Source organism: Dipodomys merriami, unplaced genomic scaffold (assembly GCF_024711535.1).
Source record: "Dipodomys merriami isolate MVZ:Mamm:240054 unplaced genomic scaffold, mDipMer1.0.p SCAF_427, whole genome shotgun sequence".
NCBI classification, from domain to species: domain Eukaryota; kingdom Metazoa; phylum Chordata; class Mammalia; order Rodentia; family Heteromyidae; genus Dipodomys; species Dipodomys merriami.
This window is the reverse complement of record NW_027205904.1, coordinates 28193-37408: the sequence shown is the minus strand read 5'-3', so window position 1 is coordinate 37408 and position 9216 is coordinate 28193.

Sequence of the window (9216 nt, the reverse complement as noted above, 5' to 3'; positions counted from 1 at the left end):
ATTTTAGGTGAAAACAATCCTAATCTGAACAATGTGAATATTGGCTCTTGTGTTTTTTTTTTGGTCATGGGGCTTGAACTCTGAGCCTGGGCCCTGTCCCTCAGCTCTTCAGCTCAAGGCGAGCGCTCTACCACTTGAGCCACAGCACCACAGTACACGGAAAAAGGGGAAGTGGACACAGGAAATGTGGGCAGATGGGAAAGGTCTTTACTAGTTAGGTTCGCTTGAGAAAGAAACTGAGATGAAAGATGTGGCAAGACTTCCTTCATTCATTCCTTCCTTCCTTCCTTCCTTTTTTTGTTGGCCGTGGTGCTTGAACTCAGGGCCTGGGCGCTGTCCCTCAGCTCTTCAGCTCAAGGCGAGTGTTCTACCATTTGAGCCACAGCGCCACTTCCAGTTTTCTGGTGGTTTATTGGAGATAAGAGTCTCACGGACTTTCCTGCCTTGGCTGGCTTTGAACTGCCATCCTCAGATCTCAGCCTCCTGAGTAGCTAGGATGACAGGAGTGAGCCACTAGCATACGGACTCTGTGTGTGTGTGGGGAAGTTCTAGAATTTGAACTCAGGACCTCACACTCACTAGGCAGGTGCTCTACCACGTGAGACATGCCTCCGTTTTGTTTTGCTTTTGTTATTCTTTCAGGTAATGTCTTACCTGTTTGCCCTGCTCTGGCCTCAGAGGATGAGCCTCGTTTTTACGGCCTCCCCCTTTGCTGGCATGGATTACGGGTATGTATCCTCATGTCTACATTATTGAGATGGGATCTCCCTAACATTTTGCCCAAGGCTGCCCATGAACCTCCATCTTCTCAGTCTATACCCATTTTAATCTCTTTCCATTCTGTGTTGTGTTCCAACCAGCTAGGGGTGCTGAGATCTCACCTTACCGTGTGTGTGTGTGTGTGTGTGTGTGTGAGAGAGAGAGAGAGATCTTCAGGCACAGATAAACGAAACAACAATAACAGAAGTCACTGCGTGGAGCAAAGAATAGTGGGCTATTCTAAGGGTGGGGAGGGGGTTCCCGAATTTGGAGCCGAGGGGCTCCTTGGCTAGATCTTGACCTCCTAGGCCCAAAATAAAATTAAAAATAAAAGAGAGACCTTCCCACTGCCCAAAGACTCTCGGATAACTTCCCAGCCGGGCTGCTTTGTCCACAGAAGATCCACCAAAGCAGGCCAAGCAGCAAGCCAAAAGGACAGCAGTTGGCACCGTGGTCCGTGCGCCTTAGCGCACACGCCTAGAAGGGTGCAGGATCACCCCAGTTTCCTCCCAGGGTGCCCAGCTGAGGGTTGGAGATACGCCCTGGGGGTCGGGGGGGGGGTCGGGGGCAGTGGGAAGCCCCCAGGAGAAGCAAGCACTTGAGTCATCGTTGTCCGCCTGGGGCCTCAGTAGGGGCGGGGAAGTGGGGGGTGTCTGGCTAGGGGTGGGGGTGGGTGGGCGGGGAGACCAGGGTTTATATAGATCCAACCCAGGGGGGAGGCCCCGAGGGGTGTGGGAGCTGCAGGACAGCACAGCTCCGGACACCAGACGCTCGCTCGGGGTCTCCCCTTCTCTCTCCTGCGCGTCTCCACCCGGCATTGGCCGTGCGCCCTGGGCGCACGCGGAGCGGATCCAGCCCAGCTGCAGCTCGGGGGCCCCAGCCCCAGCCCCAGCCCACCCGCGAGGTAAGTGTGGGCGCTGAAAAGTGGGCAGGGACAAGGGCAGCCGGCGGGATGAGTGGTGGCTGGTGCCAGGGCCAGGGGAGCGGGGCGGGCGCATCCCCAGGGGATCCCGGAGCTCACGGGGCTGCTGCGCTGCGCTTCTCTTTTCTTCTTCTCTCTTCTCTTCTCTTTTCTTTCCTTCCTTCCTTTCTTCCTCCCTCCCTCTCTTGCTTGCTTGCTTCCTTCCTCCCTCCCTTCCTTTTTTATTTTCCTTCCTTCCTTCCTTTCTTCCTCCCTCCCTCCCTTCTTTCCTTCCTCTTTCTTTCTTTCTTTCTTTCTTTCTTTCTTTCTTTCTTTCTTTCTTTCTTTCTTTCTTTTCCTTGCTTGCTTGCTTCCTTCCTTCTTTCCTTTCTTCCTCTCTCCCTCCTTCTCTCTCCCTCTTTCTCCCTTCCTTCCTTCCTTCTTTCCCTCCTTTCCCTCCCTCCCTTCTTTCCTTCCTCTTTCTTTCTTCCTTTCTTCTTTTTCCTTTCTTGCTTCCTTCCTTCCTTGCTTCCTTCTTTCTTTCCTTTCTTCCTCTCTCCCTCCCTCTTTCTCCCTTCCTTCCTTCTTTCTTTCCCTCCCTCCCTCCCTCCCTCCCTCCCTTCTTTCTCTCTCTCTTTCTTTCTTTTTCTTTTCTTTCTTTTCCCTCCCTCCCTCTTTCCTTCCTTCCTTCCTTTCTTTCTTTTTTCCCTTCCTTTCCCCTTCCTTCCTTCCTTCTTTCCTCCTCCTCCTCCTTCCTCCTCCTCCTCCTTCCTCTTCCTCCTCCTCTTCCTCCTCCTCCTCCTCCTCTTCCTCCTCTTCTTCTTCTTCTTCTTCTTCTTCTTCTTCTTCTTCTTCTTCTTCTTCTTCCTCTTCTTCCTCTTCTTCCTCTTCTTCCTCTTCTTCCTCTTCTTCTTTTCTCTTCTTGCTCACCTCTTGTCTACCTCTGTTTTTTCCTTTTCTGCATCCAAAGGCTTGGAGAATGCACAGCACGTTACATTGTGCTTCGGGTGCTGCTTTCCTCCACTTGCACAGCTGGATGTCTGCAAGGATGGGAGGCCTCCCTCCCACCGCCCCCTGCCACAGGGCCTGGTCCACATGGGAATCAATCCTGCAACTTCCCAGCTTGTAATTAACAAATTGTTCTTCTGGACAGGGCCCAGGCCCAGAGTTCAAGCCTCAAGAGTGGCAAGAGGAGGAGGGGAAGCTAGTAGAAAAGCATGCATTTGTAATCAATGACGGTTCACACCGACAGGCTCAGAAAATAGGGTGAAGATCTCTGCTTCTCCTTATGCTTCTGAATGTTTTGTGAATTAGAATATTTTTCTCAGTGTTGGCCATATATGTTTGTTTGGTTTTTTCTTCCTTCCTGGTGTGTTTGTTAATATTTTTCCCCTGCATCCCCAGCATCACTTTCAGCTTTTTGTTTTTTGTGGTACTGAGGAATTGAACCCAGGGTTTCATGGATGCTAGGCAAGCACTCTACCACTAAGCCACATCCCCAGACCTTTTGGCATTATTCTTGTAAGCAGTGGCTTAGCTTGGTTCTTAGCCAGACAGATGAGCTTGACAAAGTCACCTGAGCTCTCTTGAGTCTTCCTTCACTGGGGTGTGTGGCAAAAATAGAACCCAGGCTGGGAAGGTGGCTCAGTGGTAGAGTGCTTGCCTAGCATGCATGAGGCCCTGGGTTCCATTCCTCAGCACCACCTACACACAAAACGCCAGAAGTGGCGCTGTGGCTCAAGTGGTAGAGCGCTAGCCTTGAGCAAAAGAAGCTCAGGGACAGCGCCTAGGTCCTAAGTTTAAGCCCCAAGACTGGCAAAGAAAAAAAAAAGTGCATTCAGTGGTTTCTTTTGCTGTTGTTTCCACAGATAGTGATACTAAAAATAGCTTTCTATTTTAAGCAGAAGTAATTGGCTGTTAAAATTTCAAATCTCTGGCTGACAAATATTTCTTGTGTAAAACTGGAGCAGATGCATTATTTAGAAATTGATAATGTGTAAAATTTTAGAGTACTTTAAAAATCCATACCAGGTATATTTAAATTTTTAGAAGTGTGTGTGTGTGTGTGTGTGTGTGTGTGTGTGTGTGTGTGTGTGTGTGTGTGTGTGTGTGTGTGTGTGTGTGTGTGTGTGTGTGTGTGTGTGTGTGTGTGTGTTGCTACTGGGACTTGAACTCAGGCCTTTGCTCAAGGCTCTATCAGTTGAGCCACAGTGCCACTTTCTATTTTTTTGGTGGTTCATTGGAGATGAGTCTCACAGTCTTTCCTGCCTGGGCTGGGTTTGAGCCGAGATCCTCAGATCTCAGCCTCCTGAGTAGCTAGGATGACAGACACAAGTCACTGGTGCCTGGTTAGAGAAAATCTTTAATATACAAAATCTCCATCCAGCAAGATACCAGAAGTACCATTGCTTTTATTTGTGGTCCTGTCTCTGAAATTCAATCTTGTGACAAGAACAACTGGTTATTATTATTGTTATTATTACTATTATTTTGTGCTGGTCCTAGGGCTTGAACTCACTGTCCCTGAGTTTTTTGTTTGCTCAAAGCTAGTGCTGTACTACTTTGAAACTTCCAGCTTTTTGGTGATTAATTGGACTTTCCTGTCTGGGCTGGCTTTGAACCATGATTCTCAGATCTTAGGATTCTCATATCTCCATCTCCTGAGTCGATAGGATGATAGGCTTGAGCCACCAATGCTGGCTTGACTCTAAATCGTTTTGCCTTCATGAGTTATCTTGTTTGACTGATAACTCTAAAAGCTGTCTTTTTTTAATGGTTCCATGTATAACAAGCCTAATGAAATTTACTGATTTAATTTTGGCATAGTGAGGAAGATTCTTTCCCCCCCTCCAGATGCTCAAATGATAGAAGAGAGAGAAGAAGAGAAAACCACATGAGAACTAACTTAGTTTTTATGAATGTAAACTTCAACAGCCGGAAACTTTAAATATATACTTATTTATTCTGTAACCATCAGCAGTTAAAGGACACTGATTTGACTCTAAAATATTGTGTGATAGCTAAGCGGATTATATACTAGAAGCTAGAAGAGAAGAATTTTGCCAGAGTTCTTTCTCCAACACATTTTTATCTTGGCTTGTAAAACCATAAGCTAATCTCTTATTGAGTCCCTTAAAAACAACTTGATGAATGTTTGGCAAGAAATTCTGACCCAAAGTCTCCATTCTGTGGGTCCAAAGGCAATCAGGCTTTGAAGATCATAAGCAAGTCAGTAATATTAGGCCAGTTTTTTATTTTTTAATTTGATTTTTTGGTGCTGGTCCCAGGGCTTGAACTCAGGACCTGGATGCTGTCCCCTGAGCTTTTTATTTTTGTCAAGGTTGACAATCTACTACTTGAACCACTGCTCTTCTGCTCATTTTTTGGTGCTTAATTGGAAATCCAGAGTCTCACAGACTGACCTCTGGGCTTGGGCGCTGTCCCTCAGCTTTCGAGTTCAAGGTTAGCGCTCTCCCACTTGAGCCACAGCACCATGTCCAGTTTTCTGGTGGTTTATTGGAGATAAGAGTCTCATGGTCTTTCCTGCCTGGGCTGGCTTTAAACCATGATCCTCAGATCTCAGCCTCCTGAGTAGCTAGGATGACAGGCATGACTCACTGGCTCAATTTCCTCTTTTCTTAGAATGATTCAGTGCCAAGCCCCTTTTTGTTTTGTTCTGTTCAGACAGACTCCTTTGATGTCTTGACCACCGAGTTCTTCCAGCCACAGGACATTGGTACCAGCCATCTCCACTTCTGCAGTGCCATATTGTTCTTGGCTTGGTAAATTCTCTGTTTGGCTGGGCATCTATAAAGAGTGGTACTATTGGGCTGGGAAGGTGGCTCAGTGGTAGAATGCTTGCCTCGCATGCATGAGGCCCTGGGTTCGATTCCTCAGCACCACATGAGCAGAAAAAGCCAGAAATGGTCTTGTGGCTCAAGTGGTAGAGCACTAGCCTTGAGCTGAAGAGCTGAGGGACAGCGCCCAGGCCTAGAGTTCAAGCCCCATGACCACCTCCACCACCACCAACAAAAAGAGTGGCACTATTATGCTAGCCATTTTGGAGGTTCTGTTGGGGGCATCTTGAATCTTGTGATACGTCTTAGCTTCTTTTCTTCTTTAGTCCAGGCTGCTTTAACTTTTCTCCCCATTGCTGAGTGTCAGGCTGGGTTCCAGAAGAGTCAGCCTAGGCCATCTGACTTGTGTCTTGTTTTGAAAGGTACTACAGATCATTGGCCAAAGGCAAGCTGCTCTACTTAATCTTCACAGGAGATGTTAGCCATTCACAAATGTCCGCTGTCTCCTAGAGACATTGTGGGTCCAATCAGCAGCTGGTCAGGCCAGCTCTGATAAAGAGGGAGAAAGGGTAGAGAGAGCAATCATTTTATTTTTTTTTTCGGTTCTCTTGGAAGGAACTAGAAGCCCGAAATGCAACTTTCTCAGGCTGTGAGGCTTTTCTTGGCCCTCTGCCTTTCTCATTAAATTCCTGATAGATAGGGATGTTTCAGTTGATGAACAGCTGGGGAAATTGGATTCTTGCTCAGTGCACACTTTTTTTTTTTTTCCAAACCAAAGCACTTTAGAATTTCTGTGTGACTGGATACGAATATTTAGCTCCATAATGCATAAGGAGGAAGTTCAGTCAGGGAGATCTCAGCATCTGCCACCCCTGAGGTTTCATCCAATGTCATTTGTTCTTTCCTTATTTCCCTCTCTTTTTTTTTTTTCTTTTTCAGTTGTGGGGCTTGAACTCTGGGCCTGGGCGCTGTTCCTCAGCTCTTCAGCTCCAGGTGAGCGCTCTACCACTTGAGCCACAGCGCCACTTCTGGTTTTCTGATGGTTCATTGGAGAGAAGAGTCTCACGGTCTTTCCTGCCTGGCCTGGCTTTGAACTGTGATCCTCAGATCTCAGCCTCCTGAGTAGCTAGGATGACAGGCGTGAGCCATCAGTGCGTGGCTTCTTTTTTTTTTTTTTTTTTTAATTGTGAAAATACTGTACAGAGGGGTTACAATTACATGGGCAAGATAATGAGTACATTTCTTATCAAGCATTGTAGCCTCCTCCTTTGTTTCCCCTTCCCATCCCTTCCCATCCTCCCCCCCCCCCCGCCCCTCCACGTGGCTCCTCTTTTTATTCTTTTTTTCTCTTTTTTCTCTTTTCTCTCTCTCTCTCTCTCTCTCTCTCTCTCTCTCTCTCTCTCCTCTCTCTCTCTCTCTCTCTCTCTCTCTCTCTCTCTCTCTCTCTCTCTCTCTCCCTCTCCTGGTTCAGGGGCTTGAATTCAAGGCCTGAATGCTATAGCTCAGCATTTTTTTTTAAATTGTCAAACCATTTTATTTTTTATTCTTTTTAGCTTCTTTTTTTAAATTTTTTTATTGTAAAGATACTATACAGAGGGTTACAGTTACATGAGCAAAGTAATGTAGCTCAGCATTTTTGCTCAAGGCTAGTCCTCTACTACTTGAGCCACAGCTCCACTTCTGGCTTTTTCGGTGACTAATTGGAAATAAGAGACATGGATTTTCCTGCCCTAGTTGACTTCAAACAGTGATCCTTAGATTTTAGGCTCCTTAGTAGCTAGAATTGCAGGTCATCAGCCACATGCCAAGCCCTCTTCCTTCCTTCCTTTTTTTCTTTCTCTCTCTCTCTTTCTCTCTCTTTCCTTCCTTCCTTTCTTTCTTTCTTGTCCTGGGGCTTGAACTCTGGGCCTGGGCGCTGTCCCTCAGCTCTTCACCTCAAGGCTAGTGCTCTACCACTTGAGCCACAGCACCACTTCCACTTTTCTGAGTGGTTTATTGGAGATAAGAGTCTCATGGAGTTTCCTGCTCGGGCTGGCTTTGAACTGTAACGCTCAGGTCTCAGCCTCCTGAGTAACTAAGGTTGCAGGTGTGAGCCACCGATGCCTGGCTTCTTGCCTGGTTGTTTTTGTGTTGGCTCTCGGCTGCAAATTGGAGCCACCTTGGCTTACCCAACCCAGTCACCAGACCCTTCTGATCATGAGACTGGGGATTGGTTTGTTTGCGTCTACGTAGGCCCACTATTTAAGGTGTAGCTCTCAGCGTCAGATTGAATCTTGGCTCTGTGGCTGACAGACTAGTTGTGAAGAGTCTGTCTTGCGTCCTGCTGTGGGGGGCAGTGGGTGTGTACAAATGGAGTTGAGAAAAAACTGCAGCCAGGCACCAGTGGCTCACGCATGTCATCCTAGCTACTCAGGAGGCTGAGATCTGAGGATCATGGTTCAAAGCCAGCCCGGGCAAGGAAAGTCTGGGAGACTCTTATCTCCAATGAACCACCAGGAAACCAGAAATGGCTCTGTGGCTCCAGTGGTAGAGCACTGGCCTTGAGCTGAAGAGCTGAGGGACAGCGCCCAGGCCCAGAGTTCAAGCCCCACGACCGACCAAAAAAAGCAGTGTCTGCAGTCAGCTTACAAGAGAGGAATGGTCACACTGTTTTCCAGAACCTGCTCCAAGTAAGTGAAGGGATTTGAAGTAGGTTATTTGTTTACAAGTTACATGCTTGCCGTGTTGCTGTGAAGATAATTTTGGGGTTTTTTGGTTGTGGGGCCTGAACTCTGGGCCTGGGTGCTGTCCCTCAGCTCAAGGCGAGTGCTCTACCATTTGAGCCACAGCGCCACTTCTGGCTTTTTCTGCTTATGGGGTGCTGAGGAATTGAACCCAGGCCCTTATGCTCTGAGGCAAGCTGAGTTGAATCTTTAAAATCAATTTCTTTCTTCCCCCAACCTCAAACACACATTGCTTGTCTCTTTGAAGATCTTGGAGCAATACCTGTTTTGTATTTGTAAGACTGGGGCTCTTGACCCAAAGAATTTCTTTTTTTTGTGTTGTTTTTTTTTGGGGGGTCCGGTCGTGGGGCCCAAACTCTGGGCCTATGGCTGAACAAGCTGGAAGGGGTGGAAAGAAAATCCCGTCTAATTGAGAAATGCTGGTACAGACAAATACAGGGGGAAAAAACATGTAGGAGCCTTTTCACCTTAATTTCTGCCCCCTGAACCTATGTTTACAGGGTGGCTCACAGCATGCCCAGGTACTCTGGTTATTGGCTTAATCTCCAACACCTGGCTGTACTTGGGGCTCCATTTGATCTTCTACACTTGGTTCTAGTTTCTGTCCAGCATCTGGCTAGAGTTGGGGTTCAGTGTCTCCTCTGATCCTCTGTTTCTGCCCTGTACCTGGCTAGAGTTGGGGTTCAGTGTCTCCTCCGACCATCTGTTTCTGTCCTGCATCTGGCTAGAGCTAGGGTTTGGTTTTCTCCGCCGCTCATTGGTTTTATCTCCAAAACCTGGCTCAGATGCTGGTCGCAGATGGCCTGCCCTGGACTTCCATCCTGATTTGCAGAGGGCAGCGTGGGGAATAAGATGTGACCCCACAAGCCTGCCTGGGGTCATGGCTCAGAACATTCTTTAGGCTGTAAATCTGGGGGTTCACCTCCTGCTGCAACCATTCCTCAGCTTCTATGAAATGAAGCCCAGAACCCCTACCTTAGGCCTAGTAATCTTTGTATCTATTTCCCCTGGCTGTAGTTCCCACTTTTCTTCCTAT